This window comes from Plutella xylostella, chromosome 27 (assembly GCF_932276165.1).
Source record: "Plutella xylostella chromosome 27, ilPluXylo3.1, whole genome shotgun sequence".
NCBI lineage: Eukaryota > Metazoa > Arthropoda > Insecta > Lepidoptera > Plutellidae > Plutella > Plutella xylostella.
Window position 1 is genome coordinate 670,591 of NC_064007.1, and position 22,959 is coordinate 693,549.

The 22,959-nt window shown below is 36.4% G+C and overlaps 1 protein-coding gene across 9 annotated transcripts in view; it reads left to right on the top strand.

Moving 5' to 3' along the window:
- LOC105388676 (transcription factor EB) overlaps positions 1-22,959 on the top strand; it is a 94,937-nt gene that overhangs the window by 22,582 nt on the left and 49,396 nt on the right. For 2 of the 9 annotated variants that reach the window (XM_038109987.2, XM_038109988.2), the window contains exon 1: positions 19,062-19,294. The exons of 5 other annotated variants lie outside the window; for them this stretch is intronic. The gene's annotated coding sequence lies outside the window, so the exon portion shown is untranslated. Of the gene's footprint in view, positions 1-1,500; positions 2,098-19,061; positions 19,295-22,959 lie in introns of those variants that run through there. 2 more of the 9 variants (XM_038109990.2, XM_038109989.2) reach the window with 2 other exon arrangements.

Consider the following 22,959-nt stretch of genomic DNA (forward strand, 5'->3'; position numbering starts at 1 on the left):
ATGAAACAAAAAATTAAGTTTAAATCATCAATATTCTTAATTAAAAACAACATAAACAACCTTCTTCTAATTATAACTTAAACCTTAATCTTCTTCTAATCAAAAGCAATCTTATTGTAATTAAAACTTAAACTTCCTCTTTTCATCATCATCATCATCAGCCAATAATCATCCACTGGTGGAGATAGATCCGCTCCCAAGGAGTGCCACAACATTCGGTCCTCTGCCTTCCTCATCCAACCACTACCGGCTATCCGCCTAAGATCGTCAGTCCAGCGGGCAGGAGGGCGTCCCACGCTCCGTTTGCCTGTTCGTGGTCTCGACTCGAGAACTCGTCTACCCCAACGGTTATCGGTTCTTCGGCAGATATGACCAGCCCACTGCCTCTTCAGCTTGCATATTTTGACAGCTAAGTATGTCGGTAACCTTGGTCCTCTGACGGATAATCTCATTTCTGATACGATCCATCAGAGAAACTCCAAGCATAGCTCTCTCCATAGCACCGTCTCCGCTAATTTGTAAACTCATGTATTAAATTGCTAACGAATTATAATGTTTTAATAACTGGACCAATCATAATGTAACTACTGCAATGCTGATAAAATATTAATTAAAAAGAAATCGCAACATGCGACCTAGAGTCAATATATTTGCTGGCAAATCTACTATTCTGCGGGCGCAGTTATTATTTGAGGAGCAAAAATAATATTCTGCATACAAAGTTTTTATTTATGTAATGAACTCAAATTTTTTGGCAATCCATCTATTATTTTAGATTTTTGTATTGATATTATTTGCTGATTCATACCAGAGGACACTTTTTATTTATTTGAGGACAAAAATATATTGTTGCGGTTGATCTATTAATTTGCTGATACAAGTTGATGACAAAAATAAACTTTGCTGGCAAGAAATATAGTTCCCATATTTTATTATTGTGCATAACTCATAAATCATAAAGTAAAATGAGTTGTTACTACAGTATACTATGATAGGTACTTCAGTAGTAAATAAATGGAAAAATAATCCACATTGGTGAGGTTACATCATGCGTTCGCAATATTTTCTGTAGCAATTTACCCTTGTCCATACTGCCCATGATTGTCCGGTGTCCTCTGTGGGATTTTATTCTGGTTCCCTTGAACATACAGTTTACAAAGATACTTCAGTTTTACAATATTGATAAAGTTCCATTGTCTTGTGTGACATAGCGTTTTCAAATGTTATATGGTTAGCCGAGTCATGATCGACTGCCAGGGTGCTGTGAGTCTGAGTGCTTCCATCTCTCTATCTCCATTTGCATTCCTTTACTGTTCCCTTTTCAGCTTTTTGATGGTCAGACAAATTCAAACCAACAGATACTATAATTGTATGGTTTATGAAACCTGTAAGTGTTTATTAAATCAAAAAGTCGTCGTTCGTCGTTCGTTCGTTATCCTCTTCATGTTTCGCCAAAATGATTAATTGTTATAATATGTAGGTAGGATTGCTCTACATCGTCTACATTCGCAAACATATTGCGTACATCAAGTAGTATTAATATTAAATTTATCGACAACATAATATTTGGAGGTAAAACAACGCTTAATGCGACAGGTTTACATATCTAGGCCGCAAACCCGCTAATTAAAATTTATATCTTCCATGTCGTATAAACGGACAATTTACTGCCAAACTACATTCTAATTGAAGACCCTCAAAATTGCGACTTTCGCAACGTGTACCAGTTTTTTTAAACCATACCTAACACAGACTGAAGCGTTAACAGGTGACAATGACGGCTGTGACAGATGACGTCGTCTCGACAACAATGGCCGCCTGCTGACTAGCGCATCGGAACAATACAACTTTCGATTCGACACGAGCGAACGAGAATACAAGCCGTAGTATCGAGCTCGCTGTTGATTCAGTGTCATACTGTCGGCCCCTGCGCCCGCGCGTCCACCGCGGCACACCACGTGGTGTAAACAAACAAACGAACTGTCAGTGTTTGTGTGTGTAGTGTTGTGAATCAATATTCGGAGGTCCGAGGATTTGAGCCGGCCAGAGCTGTGCGTGTTTGCGTTTGAACTTCGAGGAAATTCAGCAGGATTGCCCGTTTGTTATCCTTAACCGTCTGAGAATTTTGTTATGTTTGGTTATTCCTTTTAGACAAGCTATAACATCGATGCATTCTTTCGCAGTCCCGCTAAAGTCATTCGGTCATCGCGCTTTTGTTAACGTAATAATGGTTATTCAAACGTTATTCGGTTTTTGTGGTTGCAATAATAATACCTTTTGTAAAAACTGAGTTAAAATATGTTTTGACAGCCAATTATCATTCCTCAATTGCATTTTTAACAGAACTGTTGGAACCTGCTCATTAATGTTAAAAGGCTGCAATATTTTCCATAATCTTCATATTAGCAATAATAATTAACGTCTGCCATAATGTTTTTTTATTGGTGTTTATTTGTTGTTTGAATCTTTATGACGAGTTCCAATTCCAATAATGAATGAATTGAATCGAATTTCTTAAACCTTCATGATAAAGATTTTCTGTGGAACGGAAACCATACTGTCTAAAAGAAGTATACTTATTATTTTATTTAGGTAACAACTTCATGAGTTAGTAATTTTTTCGAATTTCCAAATGTTGTCCAGAATGATATCGCCTTTTAGTCTTACCACTATTACTTTTGCATCACTCTGTATTATTTATTATATTTTATTATATTCCTACAATCATCACGAGCAATGAAAAAGTTCCAGCACCAAATTACTCCTAAACTGAAAAGGCTAGCTTACTAACCCCGTGTGCAATATTTTAAAACGTAAATATTTGGATCACAGTATTTTCTAAGTGGAACTTTTTCATTGCTCTTGAGTGTATTTGCGTGCTAGTAACAGATAGCGGTGGTCGTCACGTTCTCTCCCAATCATTATGTGACAATCAACTTCAATCAAGTAAGACTATCTTGTTGATTGATTCCATCGCATTGTTGGCCTTCTGTCCCTCTTCCACTTCAGTGCTGTTTCGTATCGTCTCGCTCTGTCTCAGTCTTTCAGATTCCAAATTAGGTTGCTTGTTTTACTCTCTCAGATTACGTTCTACTGACTCTATGAAGTTATATGATAAAGTCATCTATATAAACACAGTTCTAGGTACTTTCGTACCATGTCAAATTATAAATTCTGAAATTGTGATGTTTGGTTATGACAAGGTACAAAAGTGGCGTAGCTACTTATGAAACTGACAGTACATAAGTAGTTTTGTTTCGTCCAGTGTTACAGTTAATAATTAGGTACTTATTATGTTAGAGAAATTCTTATTCCTTAGGTACCTACTTATAAAAGCAAATTGTAAGTACAAAGAAAACCTTTTAGGACCAAGAATAACCAAATAAGTATGTTAATTCATTAGATGCATCATAGATACATTACACAATACGATATTGCACACAAACACAGAAATTACACGAGGAAATACACAACATAGATGGTACAATTGGCGGCCTTATTACTAAGAGTAATTTCTTCCAGACTACCACAGAGGAGAGAAATTATACATAAGAAATACATAATATAATACATAATTATGTACCTATAGTAACCTAACCAACGAACGTTTAAAAACCCCCGACACTAAAAGTCGCATAACTTCAGAACGGCTCAGCCCATTTTGATAAAATATGGCTAAGAATACTCGTAGTAACATTAGCTATGACCAAAAAAACAATTCGAAAATCGCTTCAGGCGTTGGGAGCTACCCTACCAAATACAGATACACAGACACGTTTAACCTATAACACTCTTGTTTTTTGTCGGGGATTAATAAAATTAATATGAAGGTATAGTTTTTACATGTTATAATAAATAATTGAAGCATATCTCGGCACGGGTTGGTGGCATGCGTTTGTTTACTAAGTATGCTGAAAATAATGTGTATCTAATCAATTTCAATACCTCTCGAGTGTATCGACTCTTAGCACTTTCAACGTGGATGCAATATAATACATTTTATTTTAATACATTTAGGAGATAAAGTACAATGTATCGTATACAAATATGTTATCCTAAAGTAATAATATAAATGCGAAAATTAAGATGTTGGTTGGTGACCCTTTCACGCAAATACTACTAGTAGGATTTTAATGAAATTTGGTACACAGGAAGCTGATGCCCTGGAATAACATAAGGTTACTTTTTATCCTGGAAATCATTCACCATTTTTTAGGGTTCCGTAGCCAAAATGGCAAAAACGGAACCCTTATAGTTTCGTCATGTCCGTCTGTCCGTCTGTCCGTCTGTCACAGCCGATTTACTCGGAAACTATAAGTACTACAGTGATGAAATTTGATGGGAATATGTGTTGTATGAACCGCTACAAAAATATGACACTAAATAGTAAAAAAAAGAATTGGGGGTGGGGCCCCCCATACATGTAACTGAGGGATGAAATTTTTTTTTTCGATGTACATACCCGTGTGGGGTATCAATGGAAAGGTCTTTTAAAATGATATAAAGTTTTCTAAAAAACATTTTTCTTAAAGTGAACGGTTTTTGAGATATCAGCTCTCAAAGTCGTAAAAAGTATGTCCCCCCCCCTCTATTTTTATAACTACGGGGTATAAAATTCTAAAAAAAATAGAGGTGATGCATGCTAATTAACTCTTTCAACGATTTTTGGTTTGATCAAAGTATCTCTTATAGTTTTTGAGATAGGTTGATTTAACTGTAATTTGCTACGGAACCCTTTGTGCGCGAGCCCGACTCGCACTTGGCCGGTTTATTTTTTTGGTTATGCATGCTACGGCCTTTCGGCTAACGCTGCGAAACAGTTTATGGTAAGATAGAGGGACCACACTGTTATTGTTAAATTTACTTAATGTAGAGTCTATTTTACTCCACACGTGCTTTGAAGGCCTAGACATTACTGCGACGCGTCGACCCGCAGATTTTATATATATGAAGTGCGCCCCCATTATCAATATTCGTTATTTTTATTACTATAAAAAATTTGTGATTCTATTATAGTAGCGATCGTGTGGGTAAGGTTACTTGTTGATTCTGTAGAGAAAAAAAATAGTGTTACTGAGAGGACATTCAAACTTTAAATGGTTTTCATAATTTTGAAAAAATAATTATTAGGGCTGATTCTTTAATAGCCAGATCAAAGATATCTGGGTAATAATTCTGATAGTGTCTCATCCACACCTGTATTGTAATAATGTTTAATAGACAGCAATAATTTTTACTCCTCAAATAGCTATTGAAAAAAATCAGCCTTTAATTTTAATAAAATTATTCATAATAACTTGTCACAGTATAAACCTTGTTTCATTTACATTAGTTGAAAGACAAATTATCTTTATTGGTTCGCTCAGAGAAAGTAGTTTTGGCTCGTCCAGTCCAAAACGTTATTTAGCCATCCGCAGAGCGCATTGCCTTAAAAGTTTTCGTATAAGAATATTCCGTAATAAAAAAAACATAATTTTCCCTACTTATACAGGGTGTTGCAAGTATACTAAGTCGAAAGGGGGTGACTCAAGGGGTCATTCTGAACAACTTTTGTTCTACAAGTTATAAGAAAATTCATGAAAATAAAAAATATTTTCCATAGAAACTTTGTTGGTCACGTGATTTTTTTACTATGGAGAACGAATATATTTTTTCGCGAATTTCTAGAATAGACCCTTATTGCAACGTCCTGTATTTAATCCGGCCCAATCTATATTTACCTACCTATAAGTTTGTTAATCAAATCCACTTAACATTTCACTGGATTTTTTTCGCGAGCTTCGGTTTAGTGCTAATCTGTGAGGGGTATCCAATCCACTAGAACTGGTCTAACCCAATATGTCATTCGCCAAATATGACCGAGCCAGTGACTGCCCCTCCATTTTTTTTTTGGATTTTAACACGAAAAACGGTACGCTATCATAAATATCTCCTTATCCATCGTGCTTCCTATTGTTGGTAACAAAAATAAATGGCCTTTGCGAATATATACCGCCATTAGTGCAACACTTTACTGTTTATTGAACGAAACGAGCTGAATTAGGCGTTATGGCCGCGAATTACTATTTTGCACTGCCCGTATTATTGGCATTTTGGCGCCTCCTGTTGTGACGTTTTGCGATTGGTTCAGTCGGTCGGTGGACATTTTGGAATAGTGGATGTCAACACGTATAGATAAAGAAGATCTAAAAGAGAAAATAATATTATGTTTACACTTACAAAGTGTAATTTTATGAATATGGGTCACTCTTTTAACTCTTTTTTACGAAAACGTTCTGTTGGAACACTGCTGAGCTAAGCAAACTCTATGACGTTGCATTAAACGTAACGATTGCAAGACAGGTCTTGTTAGTTCCAATTTTATCAATGTAAAGTAACCCTCCGGTCTTCAGGAGCTTAGTAATTATTTAAAAACTTACATATTATCCTATACTATACCTAATATATTTAGTACCAAATATTCAGTTCGTTAGTACCTACCTACACATAAATTATGATTTAACAAACTTGGCCACCGCAGCCATTACGCACACTCATTGGAACAACAATCAAGCTCAAGCAATAAATTGATAAGAAAAAACCAACGCATTACTCATTCACCGATGGTCCAAGGTTCGATTCTCGGTAGACTGTATCTATCTGTGGATGTCCTTAAATGTTTAATGTGAATGGGGGTTTACCCGTGGAATATTTTTTAATGTAGGTATTTTAATTTAAATGTAATGAACTAATGACCGATAATGAATGCTGCTTGTCTAGGTATACTCAATGTTGCTAAATTGGTAAACTTATGTAGTGTTAAATTTAACTCTAAAGTCAAAGTCAAATATTTTTATTCATCGTATAAATATAAAATTTCTTATGAACGTCAATTTTTACAAACTACTCTCCGTTCGGATAAGTTATTTATAAGTTTTTACTTTCTACTTTTAGATTCGCATTTTTATTGTTTTCCAAATGTAAAATCAAAAATAAACCGGCATTATAAATTAATATACTCGAGTTAATCCGTTCTAATCTAATTCAAAGTAACAAACACTCGTTACTACTTGAACTTCAACAGTCACTAGTACATAACACAGTACATTATATACTCACTGTAAACACGCGTAAATCACAAGTGCATTTCATTAAGCGTATCTCTATCTTGTAGATAGATAATTAATTAGTGGGCTTATGTGGGTCATTGTGAATGGAACAGGTGTGTGTTGTGTGTCTGTATGTTGTTGTATAGTGTAGGGGTGGTATACGTTGTGTTAGGTTGTAACCAATCTGCGTGTAATAGTTGATTTCTTCCTGTCTTTCAATCGGACGACCGGCTGCCGAAAGTCCCGAGTTCGATCTCTTATTGTCTGATCTGATACTTGTTGAAGATGTTTCTTCCTCTAGGGTGCAGTGTAGGCGTCGTAGTGGATTTTAAGGCCTGTGCGTTTTTGTTTATGAGTTTCAATAGGAAATATACCAAGGAGTTCATCTGTTACATAAGACCACTGGAAAACATTTTGAATGGATAAAATTTCCACCTGTACATGCATTTTAGGAAACTTTATGATGACTGGGCACAAAGTGTATTGAGATTATAATTCAGATAAAGTGGTATTTATCGTTAATCGGCGACATGAAAGCCGTCAAAACACAGAATAGTTTTGGAATAAATGTAACAGATTATTTGTTATCTATTTATCGGGGATCTCTGTTTTAAAAATAAGTGTTCTATTTTTAAAGCACTTCAGTTTTAGCATAAAAATTCCAGTGGTATTGTTTTAAATTGACAGACAGACAAACAAAACTTAAGAGCAATATTATTTTGGCCGTATTTTTCATTTTAAGTGATGAGATGATGAACCTGTAGAATTTATATTCTATTATTTATTGTTTCTTACTTCACCAGTGCATAGATAATTTTTAGTTTATCCGACACAAATTGTCAAGTTTTTTATACCCGGTATTCTTTTGGTTCAAGTTCTTGGTATTCTCATCGCAATGACATGGTGAAGGGCGTTTTTTTGCTTTTAATTATTTTGCTATTATTAATTAGCGATCGAAAATTATTTTATATTGAGCTACAAGCTGCAAATACTTAAGCAAGTACCTATAAATAAATTTTATGGAATTTCAAATTTAAGGACTAGATACGTAGGTGGTCTGAAAAGTTTCCGACCTCAACGTGAAGATGGTAGCACACATCAATTAAAGTCAGGGAATGTAATTGTGCATCTTTTGACAGCAACACTTCAAAGTTTCAGCCATTTTTGACGCGCGGATTTTATTTTACAGTCGTTTGAGTGAATCGATGTGAGCATTTCTGTGAAAATGGAAAAAATCGAGTATCGAGCTGTCTTAAAATATTTGTTTTTGAAAGGGAATACCCCTATGCAAATCAAAGATGAGTTAGATTCTGTGTACGGGGACTCTTCAACGTCATTTACCACAGTAAAATTTTGGACAGCCGAATTTAAACGTGGCCGTAAGAGCTTCGGAGATGATGAACGTTCCTGACGTCCAAAAACTGCAACTACTGACGATAACATCGCTAAACTTCACCAAATGGTGTTAGACGACCGCCGAATTATATTAATTAAGTGAGAGAGATAGCAGAGGCAATGAAAATGTCCAGAGAACGTGTTTGTCACATATTAAATCAAGATTTAGGCATGAGAAGGCTGTCCGCGCGTTGGCTGCCGCGTTTGCTAACGTCAGACCAACGACGTGTTCGAATGAACATTTCCAATGTTCTGTTGGCGCAGTTTAGGCGCAATAAATCCGAGTTTTGGCGCCGCCTAATTACTATATGAGAAGCTATGTAGAAGATTAAAAATAAATTTAAAGAAAAAAAATCTTGTATCTATGTTAGGTCGGAAACTTTTCAGACCACCCACGTATATGAAAAGAGGAATGAAAAAAAAAACACATATTCTAACGGTCTTATTCATAAAAAAAAACCTTAAAGTAGGTTTACTGAGCTCAATAGCTACGGAACACTTTAAGCCTATTTGAGGTTTCATAAAAATCTCTATTCATAATCGTTCCGTAAACCTTCAATAACTATAGTGATGCTAATAGATTTCACAGACCAAACATTTTGACATTTACCCTATTAAGTTGCCGGTCTGACGAAACCATAAACAAAAATAGCGAAAACTTTCATTCATTTATCAATCTCTATTATCTATGTTATCTACGGCGCGGCAATTAAAAAAGTTTACGTTGGCTTAAAGGCGCAGTGGCCAAGCCAAAACCCACAAAAAAAATAATTAAATTTTTACGTTACCATGGCAACTTATTTTCAGCAAATATTAACTCACATCAAATGTCAAATCGTCAATAAAGCAGAACAGCTGTTGACCGGCCGCCATGTTTTTGTACAATAGGAGGTTTACGGAAGGTGTATAGTAGGGTCCAGCCAACTTTAGCATATCAAGGTTTTACGAATCAGTTGGAGAGTTCTTTAGCGCTATTGATCGTTTATGAATAAAGTTTTTTTGACATTTGCTTATAACAGGCCTATAGGTCTCCCGTAACTTTTTATGAATAAGACCGTAAAACTGTAACTAAACAGAAGTATTTATTTATTTAAACACTTTATTGTACACAGAAACATAAATAATAAAAATTTAAAAACACAGTAAAAGCATAGAATGGCGGGCTTATTGGCAAAAAGCTATTTCTTCAAGTATTCTACATATAAACAAATATGCACTTGCCATAGTGGAGATTCAACTTCCCGACACCCTGCACAGCGGCTACCGACCACTAAACTTCCGGTTCAAAGTACAAAGTGCTAAGGTTACGAAATCCCCCAATTAACTTACATACTTACAAAGTTTAGGTACGATATCAAAGGTCCACAATTTTTTGTGTAACGGTACGTAGCGTATAGGTACTTTTTTGTACAAACGTTTTTGTATCATCTCATTTTCTGCCCACTAATTGACCACTTCTGGACATAGGCCGGTCCTATGGAGAGACAGAATACCCTGTCCTCGGCCTTCCTCATACTATACATATGGTAATTTTAAAATACAGTTTATGGTACAATTTTTAAACAAATTTTCCCAAGTCGTAGAACAAAAGTTGTTCAGAATGACCCCCTGAGTCACCCTCTTTCGGCTTTCAATTACCACTTTTACAATACTCGTTTAGCTACAGTGGTAAATAACGACTATCAACGTAAAGTCAAATTCAAATGTTTTTATTCATCGTATAAATATAAAGTTTTCTGATGAACGTCAATTTTTACAAACTACTCTCCGTTCGGATAAGGGGGCTCTTTTTGTCTGAGGAGAAGAACGGAGGCAAGAAATACTATTCGTATACATTTATACCTACTCCGTATTTTACTTCCATCATGGATCGAGGAAACTTAAAAAACCACGTACTCTCATAACCACTTACATATGTGAATTGTGCAACTCAGGTAAAAATTAACTTCAGTAAACATTGTTGTCTCTCTTAAAAAAACTGGAGCAATAAAAAAAAATGGGCAGAGATGTGCACGATTAGCCGGCATTTCCCTTCAATCCGGGTCACGGGCGACGCCGCGGCAAACCTGCTAGTTTTTGGGTTACTTTGAAACTTACTTTTTATGACTTAAGACCTTTTTATTTTGAGGCAAATTGTGTTCAAATATTCAATTTTATTGTCATAAACCCTCATCCACTTATGATAATTACGATCGTAAGTAGTTCGTAATTTCTTTCTTTAGCGTTAAGCCGAGGTAAAACATAATAATAAATTGCTTGCACTTGCAGTGGACACTTGTGTCTTTAGTCAACTGTACATTTACATTGCACATTGCACTAACTAAATCATGCGTAAACTGTGAAGAGCAATAAAACGGGTGAGCCGGTTTATAAGGTGAAGGTCCCGGGTTCGACTCCGACGGGCACAAATCTGTGCTGGACCAGTTCTGGGTTACATCACCGCATGTAGGGTTTTTTAAGTGTTTAAAGGTGATGTTGATGTATTTGTGTTAAAATTCAAAGTCCATTCGTGTAGGAAAAAATATGTTTTCAACAGAAATATATTAATATATTATGTATACAGGGAGGAAATTTATCAGTGAGGCTCCCGTTGCCAGACTTTCTGAGCATGAGCATTTTTTACTATGAGACCGATTCTGGAGTATGGAGCAGCTACTTACTTCTATTTTCGACGTTTAGTCGACGTTGCATTATGAGTTATCCTGAGAGAGGTATGTAATAATTATGTATCGAGTTCAAATTCCAAATATTTCCTAACCTCAATAAAATTACACAACCATAATAGCTATCCTCTCGAATGACTCATCAAATCCCAATAACATAATATGCCACGTAATGATCCCGATGACAGTTTATCTATTCGCCTTCAGGCTTCCTATTAGCATCTCCAGCTACCGTGGCGATGGTCACTGGAATTGTGGCGACCTCTCCAAATTGCCATAAACGAGCCACTAATGGGAAACCATCAGTTTGGAGCCTGCGAGCACAAGTTAAGATTACCCTAACGAAAAAGTGTACTTATAGTATATAGGGGTTCACGCGAGCTTTGCTTCGCCTTAAAAAGTTTTCCCGTGGAAATTCCGGGATAAAAAGTAGCCTATGTTCTTTCTCAGGGTCTAGACTATATGTATACCAAATTTCAGTGTTCTGTGAGATAATAAAGTTATCTACGTAGATAAATAGACGTCCCTATGTCGGGATTCGCGATAAATACGACGCTGTGATTAGTGGAACATATACAGGAACAGGGAAGATATTATCATCATGAACCATTAACAAAAGCTGATATCAAACCTTTTCTCAAATAAACATATAAGTGACATAATTAGTATAGTAATATCTATAAATACTAACGATTCCACTGATAGGTATAGTTGGAAAGGAAGCCACGGAGCGAAACTAATTATTGTAAATTACCATTGTCAAGGTCCCGCCACACTACAGTGTGAAATTACTACTGAATTTAGATTAAAACTAGGTACAGTCAGCAACACAGACAAGTCCAACATCCATCCAGTCCTAGCTTGCACTGCCTACAGTTGTCAGTACCAGATTATTTATACTCTTTCCCTTATATTGTTGGTTTTTTGACATTCGAAATCCCATACATATTATTGATGACTGCCAAGGAAAACCAACTTTACTTACCAGACATAAGGAAACGTCAAAAATGCAATAACATAGTGGAAGTCCATAGTCTATGGTACCAGCTACTTCTTTAACTTCCTCACTGTTGCTGGAGGGCGTCCCACGCTTACTTTTGCCTGTGACTAGGAGTCTTATGACGTAATCGTCTTTTCAGTTTCGACTATTTACCAATACAAGAACTAGGCACATAATTTTAAAATAAACCTTGAGCTATAGAGAACCGATTGAAAAACACTGGTAAGGTCAATGTGGCCTTTTCTGTAATGTCTGAAATATTGAAACAAAAAGCAGTATGCTCCATTTATTTTCTATTGTTCGTGAGCATAAAGATGGATTTTGAATGTCGTCTAATGATTTTCCGGTAAATTTGCTCTAATTTTATTTATTATTGTGATCTTCGATTCTATCATACAAAGTTGTTTGCAACGAGTATTCTTGTATTATATCAGTACCTGCACCTGGCTTCTGGCAACCTTTGTGCATATCCCCAAGGTCTAAACTGCCTTCCTAAGCTTAGACCATTTCCCACCTAGCTGGTCCACTGCGGGTTGGTGGGTTCACATAATAATATTTAGATTTGCTAAATCTAGATACGCAGGTTTCCTCACGATGTATTTCTTCACCGTAACTCATTGTTAGATGTAGTAGTAGGTAGACGGGATTGGGACCCGCATCTCTGGCGTGAGAAGCGGGCGCTTACCCGACTGAGCTACCACCACTCCATTGCTCTCCCTAATTAACTCTATCCTGGTATTGCCACTTATCTCTATTGCAAAGTGAGCGTTGTTTGAGCCACACATTGTAAATAAGGCTCTAGATTGGAACTAACAATGTAAGCCTACACATGTTTAGCAAAACCACTACACATTATATTGAAGTCACGATCAAGCTTTGTCCCTGTGTCAAAGTCACTTGCAGCAGTTACCTACAAGTATTATTCTGCGATTCGATCCGATATAATTCGCCATGGTTCCAACTCATTAATTGTACCCGCTTATAATGAAGTAAGGTTGAAATTAGCATCTAGAATGAAAGTAGGTCGTATGTAGTGCCTGCATGTGTCACGTAATGCAGGAGTTACTTAATGGACTTTCCTTAAGTTCTGGTTAAGGAAAACGGACGAGAATAGATCTGTTAGTTGATAAATATACACCAGTTAAAAACACTAGTTTCTACACTGTTTACATTATGACCAACATGATACAAAACTTTTGTCACGTCTTAAATGCGCCCCGTGCTAGACCTCCAGTGTGCCAACGTGTTAAGGAAACAAAAAAAAACGTTATATTTCAGAATGATACGGCGAGCTTTCTCTTAATGCTACACTCCACTCCGGTATCTGCTGTACCGTAGCGTTAAAAAAAATCAACTAATGCCGAGTTGCAGAAAGGGACTTTAAGCTAATGTCGACATTAAATCTATGTCTGTCTCTTTCTGTCCGTATACTGTCAAAGCAAGGCAACAATACATTTATTGCCGACATTAACTTAAATATCCTTTCTGCAACTCAGTGTAAAGCGCGAAAGTTCCTATTACAACTGTCAACTGCGCATTACAAACAGAATAGCTTGAGAAAGCGTAATCTTTGTACGTTTTCATATAACCTAAGGCAGTATGGTTTGAACACGGCCTAACCAACGTTAAAAACCCTCGACATTCGTATGGAACCCGTAAAGGGGTAGCTGACATACGATAGAGCACAGCAGAGCTCAGAAATTTAACTTCGTTTTTCCTAAGTCTGAATGACCAGGTACAAAGGAGTAATATATTGTCCAATATAGTGAGTTCTTGTATAAGTAGTATTATCTGTGGTATAGTTATCACACTCGGCAGTTCATGAAATGTCGCATTGTTGTTCAGCCTTCGTCTTCATTAGGCGTCTTCATAACGTAACAAGTGTGATTTACGTGGTTTATAAGTAAGGCAGGAAAAATCATGAAAAAGAAAACGCCCCCTTTTTAATTTTAGTAGATATAGTACCTCCGCATTGTAGGTACTATCTACTAAAATTAAAAAGGGGAAGAAGCTTTTCATTTTCAAAGATTTTTAACTTTACACAATGTTGTAGCTTAGAATTCATTATTATTACTCTTAAGACTCATTCGTACTGGTCGTTAATTTCTTGCAGATTTAACAGTCCATCAACAGTCGATTAATTTATCAATGAACTGCCCAAACAGATTTTCGTCTAACGAAAGTTTCACGCTAAAAAATGTACGTTGTTTGTTGTTTAGTTGGCCGAAACATTCTGTGGGTGAACTCTACGTCGGTCACTAGACAGTGGATCAATCGTTTAAGGCTCCCATCTCTTTTTGTTTTTTAGAGTAAGGTTATATGTAGAGATCTCAGTAGTGATTGAAAGATTGCCAAGATTACTTATTGTTTCATTTGTATGCATCGACAAATACACCGTCACACCTAGAAAGCTGACGATAATAGTATCAACACACACCCTCTTCGTGACATGGCGTTTTACACACACACTTACATAGATACATATACATACATAACTGCATGTGAAGGACTTCACGTTTATACGCTCAAGCTATGTTGGTATATAATGTACAGATTTATTTATATACTTGCGTAAGACAGGAGGGAGTGATAAATGATAAGTATGTTGGTTAAGTGGTGTATTAGATCTACGGTTGTCTGAACCGTTGTTTTTTTTAAAGGTGTCTCATAACTAACTATTAACTCTTTCTCCTCTCTTGTCTTGCTGGTTACAATTCTATTAATGAGGTAATTTAAGGGATGTAAGAAAATAATTGTAACACTTTTTTTAGGATGGAATTGATTGAAATTAGACTCAGCGACCATTATTGTAAAAATAGAAATGTCTTGCCTCGTAACTTTATCGACAAGCTTTACAAAAAAAGCAAAATTAAAATCTACGCTTTTGTAATCTTTCGCGTATAGTATTTAAGCAAGTGACTTAAACTGTGCAGCGAGCATAGGATTCGATACTATTTTCGAATCTACACGAAGGGTCACTTTTACCAAACGCTAAACGTAATTAAATCAAATTTTAAATACATTTTGTACTAACTGACAGACGTATGACAGGCTACTAAATACGTTTAGCGTTTGGTGAAATTCCACCTAACATATGGAAAAAACAAATGTCACTTTTGGAACTAACTTTGCCTTACATTTTGACAGTGACAGTTGACGATACGCAACGTTAACGGAGGATCGAAACTTGTGCTCACGACTCAGGTTACCCTAAGTCTTCACAGTTGTTTTGATATCTCTCAGAATCTTTGCTATAGGTACCTACTATTTTCTAGTCGGCTATAATCGCTCCCAGTGTAAGAGGACCATCCATCTAAGAAGACAGAACTGGTCAAATGCAGTTCAGTCTGGATGGTTTTTGTGCTAAAATCGTGACGAATCTCTTTACATTCGGGTTTCTCTGCGTGATACAACTGATAACTTGATAAGTGATAAATGAAGATATCAGCACTGGAGGGTTACTCTATACTGAAGAAATCGAATGAACGAGAGTTTTCGTAAAAACGGCACGTTTAATACAACAAAATAGAGTCGTGGCTCGCGCAACAGCGATCCGAAACTTCGTTTTTCATCATATAGAGATAGAGTGAGCCCCATGGTCTGTTGTTGCAAAAAAAATGTGAGTACTTCCACTTTGAAAACGGCAAAACTTTCTTCTTCTTTTTCAACCTATAGCAGTCCACTGATGGACGTAGGCCTCTCCCAAAGCACGCGACTGGATGAGATCTATAAGCGAAAACTATCAAACTATCAATTTATTATGTAGGTATGTCCATTGTAGTTAATTTAATGTTTTAAATTCCTTAATTAATTGAAAAGAAGTGCACTGGTATATGGAACGATTTGAACATTCGGAATCTCGATTGAGAGTTAAGCTCTGATTATTATTATTATTAAATACAAATAGGTATAACTTATAGGTGAACAAAAGGTGGACTTAATGCTAAAAGCATTCTCTCATCAATTACGCCACTTCAATATTCCCCAATAGTACCTACCTACTTGTTCAACTATTGCTTGATGTTCAAATTGTCTGCACACGTCTTGTTGTGTGTCTTTCATATCATCTTGTACCATGTTTTGTGACAACATCCAACAACTCAATTTACTGACTGCCTGAAAAACTATGTTTATGTTATGTGAAAAAGTCGAATACTTAGTTACACAGTCGAATAATTAGTTGCTACGCCTTTACCATTTGAGAACATTGAGTTAAACCCAAGAAATTACGTGATAAGGTTTTAACTATGTGATGGTAACTATTTCAGTACGATAAACCTATCATATTGATTATAAATAACTATATTTGAATGAACACCGACACACAATTATCCACTTTGAGTTTGACCACAATAAGTTTATTATTCGATCCTATAATGTTATTAGCATATTACCTATAAACTCTTATTATTTTATTTAGAAATCATCTCTATCAAAACGTAAGACGGTTGCGTGCAAACTCTAATAATAGTTTCTTGTGAGTAACTTAGTTATTACCAAGAAAAAATCTTTTATACTACAAAGTGATACAAATAACAAGTTGTACACTATAAAACAGAAATAATCTTATACACTCACGAGCAATAAAACTGTTCCACGGACATAGCACTAAATTACTCTCACTCTAATTCATATTTTAATCAAATTCTAAATTAACCCCCCAAATTTATAGAACTTTTTGACACTTTACAATAGGCTTAAAATTGACGTTGCCATATACGAATTTCAACCTTTTCATTGACGTAAAGAGTCGAAACTCGTGTGTCTCAAAGTGAATTTTAACCTTGTTGTATATTTACATTTACAATACGTTCTATGAATTTGAGGGTATATGTTTTAAAAAACTGGGGTCTTGGTGTAGACAGTTTGTAAATGGAACTTTATCATGCTCGTGAGTGTCGTGAGTGTATCTTTGCCATAAACACCCTGTTAGTATGTAGCGTAGTACCTACATAATATAATGCAAGTGTACATTCAAGATGCATTCACAATACATTATGTATAAATAGAGTGAGTATATAAAAGAAGGTGTGGTTGTTTGCGCATCGTACTAGTGAGAGTAAATAGTAAATGAGAGATAATGTTTATAATTTATTACGTGTACTACAAAGTTTACTTGTAATACGAGTTAATAAGATGTTTTCCTGGAGGCGCCACAATTTTCTCTTGTTCTCTTTGGTATATAATTAGTTCTATTATCTATGAGATTACATAGATTGAATCTCCTTAGAAATAGGTACAATAGGCGCTTACAGAACGATAATAATTTGTGGGGACATCTCACACACGGCCATCCAACCCTTAGCTAGAGCCTGTAATATGGGTATCGGACAGCTGATGTATTTACACAAATACGTACATACATAGATAGGTACTTTAGGTACGTATGTAATATTACGATTAATTTTGTATGTGTCGGTTTATGAACGATAGTATTAGTGTAGATTAAAGGGGCATATATGCATCCCTATTAGGAACATCATGAGATGTCCCCACATATTTATTTATTTACATATTTATTGTAGTAAAATTGTGCATAATATGTGCGCTTATGATATACTTACATATACTTGTATAAATTCTTATTTTAATATTATTTTATGTAACCAGTAAAGCCATACGATAAATAAATAAATAAATATACTATGTAGGTAGTATGTGTAAAAGGATGTAAATAACAGATTATCAGTCTTGAAGTTGTTCGTTCAAGAATTAGTTTTGCAACAAACATGTCAACTTAAGCTACTATACATTACAAGTATTTTTTATTACACAATCAAACACAAGACCGGGAATGTAATGTCGACACATAATCTTTATTATCTGCACAAGTGTACAGTCGGACTAAAGCTAGGTTGGATCCTTACCTGCCAGTTTGTTCCCTATGGCGTTTGTCATAAGAGCCACAAGCCAAGTCATTTGGTGTCGACTGTACTGATAAGTTAAGACAACTCAAACCTGTTAGATTACATCAAGTGAAATGATTTGCTTGTTATGTTACTCACTAGTAATGGTAACCTTAAACATTCAATTTACCCGCGACGCAAAAAGAGGGGTGTTTTAAGTCTGTCGGTCTCTTTCGGTTCGTAGCTGGTTCATAGGGGCCATTTAGGAGTCAAGATTTTCGGGGAGATTCATAAAAATCCGTTCGCTTGTTAAAAATGCTAAAGTATTTAGTCATAATTGGGTTTATAACTTCAGCTAGACCGTTCAGTTATCTATATAGGTACTATATATACATGTACTTATACCTAACAAGAATGTTATTATGTAATGTTAATAAACTGCATCAGTGCCTAAAATAGTGGGTTTTTTCATACCTAAACTATTAATACCGCAACAAAACAATAAAACTGATTCATAGGCATATCAGCATACAGTGGACGTCATCTTTAGGCAACGGTTGCAGTCTAATGTAGCTCTTACGACTAACAGAATACGGTAGTATTAACGTAGAACAACTCTTATATAGCAAGCCTACATAATACGTAAATGGAGCGTCTTCTTGATGAACAAATTTAATGTCAATCACCGTCCAATCATCACCGTAACCATTTAACCATAACATAAGAAAAACCAAAAGAAACATCACTCAGTTACATAGGAGACATGTCAGATTTAACAGATTGAGAATTTTTCATTGCTAATGTATGAGGGACGGTGGTGGGATAGCTGTACAGTCCTCAGTTATTGAAGACAAACCTATTCAACACAAACCAACAATCGAATCTTTATAATGTTAGTGTAGCTGTAGAACAACCAAGACCGCGTTCTTCTATGGTAGAGTAACTTCAAAATATCGCAATTAATAAAAAATACAATGAATAAAAGCATTAATTGAGTTAGAGTTTTTGTTCAGATCTAGTTGTAGATAAGCTGTACATAGTGTACAATGTACACGTCCCGTCCGCCTTGCCTCGCACCTCGTCGCCGACTCCGGTCTTCACGGTTTATCTCATTTTATTTACTATTTTTTTACGATAAAGCCACTCGTAATCAGTTTCACTCCGACTCCTCGCCCGAGCTGACGTAACTCGCGCGCGCGATGAAAAATACACGTTTTTTCCTCCGAAACAACTGAACCTTTAAAACGTGCACCGGTGTTTTTTGTCTGAGTCAGCCGGCGGTTTCAGTTTCGTTTACAATTTGTAAGTAGCTGATCGAGCATCTTGCAGACTTGCAGCGTGAAAACTTTGAGTTGTGTCATTATTTTGTGTAATCTTTATCTCTGATTTAATCCTGTGTTTGATATCGTCTAGTATTTTTCCTTTTGTTGTGGTCAATCGGAGGGTGTGAGGATGTTTTCTCTCATAATTATATCATCACCACATCACCAGGTAGATGTTGATGAAGTTGGAATGTCGTAGGTATCGCATGTTTGTTGTTCATTTTCCCGCTAATGTTTACCTTAAAGTCCTAAGCTTATTGAACAGTATTGATCTTAGCCTTAGTATTTGCACATAATTTCCCCACTATCGAAGTTCTAGTGATCCGTATCTTGAAGGACTCAGCTCGTCGACTGCACGTTTTTTTAATTCACCGTCTCTATTATTTAGTGGTTGATTGTGTGTTTTTTTCTCATTCACCTTGAAATTAACTTCGCGCGGTCTTATGTTTGTTATTTAATTGATTTCTGTTTGACCTCATTTTGTCAACCCATCTTTGAGTTGATTGAAATGTGACGAAAAAAAACTACTTGCGTCTGTCATTATCGGTAAACAAATGCCGGTTGATTCGTTGGTAAAGTGGAGCATTATTGTTTCTTGTGGTGTCCTTGTGGGCTGTCCTGTGTGGTCGGCGATTGTTTCAGAGATGTCTGTTCATTTGGCGAGTTTTCGCTAATTGCTTTAACTGGCGTGCGGCGCTGGCTCATTATGTCATTGTCATGCAAACGCGAGCGCCGCGGCCGGGCAGCGGCCGCGTCATGAGCTGACTAGTCAGAATATGCTGATGGTTTCATTTTAATTCGATTGTTCAGTCTAATGTGACTTATTTTGTCTGAAACTGTTTTGAATTCTTGGTAAAGTTCTACGCGAATATATTCAGGACAGCAAACTTTACATGTCTTCTTTTTAAAATCAATAAATGAGTGAGCAATGTGATAGCAATTGCAGCCACTTAATATTATCTGCGATTCACTGTAATCAGTAATATGGCCGTTGCGTATTTTCGCTCGTATATTTGCGGTGAAGATTACTACAATTGCTAGTAAATAACAATGATCTGTCGGCAGTCGTGTCCCCCGAAGCCTTATTCCGAGGAACGTGAGGACTCACCAGCGCACTTCACAAGTACCTGTTATGTTAAAATCAACCTCTATTCATTCATATTTTAATTTGCGTCAGCTATTCTCTAGTTATTGTGTCCTTTTGTTGTGCATTCAACTCTTTACATGGCATTATTATAGTGTCTTAGCCACCATCAGTTTTAACTGAAGATAATTAGAGGAAAGTGTGGGGAATTGTTGCAGTATTACTTACCTAATTAAAACATTGAATGTTTTTTGTGTTATTAAGGGATTGTCCTACAAAAATACCAGCTACATACGAATTATAAGCACACATATATAGAGTTATGGAGAATTTTTTTTGCAACTTGAACATTCGGCCTTACGATAAAAATCAAGACATTGTGTCAAATGCCGTGTTAACGTTAATCATCAAATTGGAACAAACTTTTTTATGGATTGTAAATAGCAAGTTGCAATCTAATGAAAATGGAGAACTCTTGGTTTTTTTTTCTAAAATATGTTATTTAGGTACTTGATCAAGTTTACCAGTGTTAGAGTTGGAGCAGATTACCTGTCCCTTTTATAATAACAAAATAAATACCAGTTATGTTTTATTACATTGTATAGCGTAGGGATTAATATTTAAGCATAAAAACGACATAGAAACATTGCTTATAAAACTACACCTCCTTAGCAACAATATCCAACAAAGCCATCCATTCAGACACGGCCAATCAATCGCGCCAGCTATATTAGAATCTGAATATTTCCGAGAGTATGTCACGTAGAGAAGATAAAACGACTCGTAACCGTGTCTGCCAGTTTGTCACCGGCGCGATAAATGATAAAACACAAGTGGACCTGTCAATGCTACCCGTAAGCCGTTTAGATGTTTATCTTAAGGGATTTGCTTAGAGATATTGTCTTAAGCTGAAGAAGGTAATGGTTTTGACGGTTGGATAGGCTCGGTGAGGCTACTGTTCGGATGATACTCATAATGGGATCAGCTACCGTACCACCACCGATCAATTCGTCGAGGAGGTCCTGTTACCGTACTACCACCGACACATAAGCAATTAACAATCATAAGCTCGCTCGCCTAACAAACATCCGTTAGTTCCATACGAGTTACGTCACATTTGCTTAGGTTCGGTTGTGGTAACCCTCAGAGAGCTTTTGGATATCTAAAGCTAGTCAGTAGAATCGGATCTTGCTCTCTTTTTATACGAGCGGGCTAAGACTGAGCTTACTCTTATGGGGAAAGCCTGCATAAAGTGGCGGTACGGTTAGTGGCTAATCTATCTAATTCAAAGAAAACCATAGTTTGGATTTCATTAAAATCGTTAGCCGATAATTTTAAATTTACTTCAATTATATAATTTTATTAACTTATTGTGCACATTTAGTTTCATCATACAATATCGTTTATACTATACAATATCTTCAACTTCGGCAGATCTTTCGGCTTCATCTAACTTCATACTCTCGTTTCATTGGTTCTTATTGTGTTTGATTGTTTCGATAACCGAATGATATATTATGTACTGCTATATGTACATATGTATCTATACGTTAGTTATTACTACGCCGCAATCTATCGCCGTCAAGATAACACGTGCTCTCAGATTTTTATGACAAATTGATATAGTGTGGCCTCCATTTTGAAATTTCATCGTGCCGTACTGATTATCATGCTGGTACGTACCTACATCGGACTCATTGCCAAAAGTAAAGTAATCTGTAGGATCTTCACGATTTTTTTTCAATATTTAAGTTTGTTACATTCAACGTTTATGTTTACTCACCTCTTTCCGTAACATTGTCCTCTGATATTCCCTAAGATAGATGTAGGTTTAGACTAAACATGAAATACATACTCTAAGGATAAATGAATGTCAAGCAATACACAAGCACTAATGAAATCCCATCTTTCAGAGATGAAACTTTATCTGTCTGACATAGGAACGTACTATAATTTACTTTACAGTATAGGTAAACATCTGACAGTCGGGTTGCCCACTTACACGACAACTCTCTCAGCACAAGCTTGCTTGTGTTGGGGTCCACCAACCCGCACTAGGCCAGCGTGGTGGACTAGGCCTTAAACCCTTCCTTCATTGGAAGGAGACCCGTGCCCCAGCAGTGGGGACGTAATGGGTCGTTCTTCTTCTTCTTTCGTGTCAGTGAAATGCGATTTTTTATATTTGTCCAGACCAAAAAGAAGCAACTTTGATAGCATTCTGGTTGGCCTGGAGTAAGTCTTCCCGTGTGCAGGTGGAAGGGCACAGGGGACAGGAGAGTAAATGCTCCATAGTCTGGGGGGCGGTACCACAGTCGCATAGGTTGGTACCAACGGTATAGCCCCACTTACAGAGATTGTCCTTGCAGCAGCCTACCTCTGCTCGCAACCGATTTAGAGTCTTCCAGATGTGCCAGGGAAGACTGTTACCGGGAGCAAGTTTTTCCTTAAGAGGTAGGAATGGATCCTGGGGCTGCTTTTCCTCCCAGAGCCTTAGCCTTGCGTTTTGTGGGTTTTCATCCGTTAAGGACACCTCACTATTTAGAAACGCTTTGCGGCTCTTA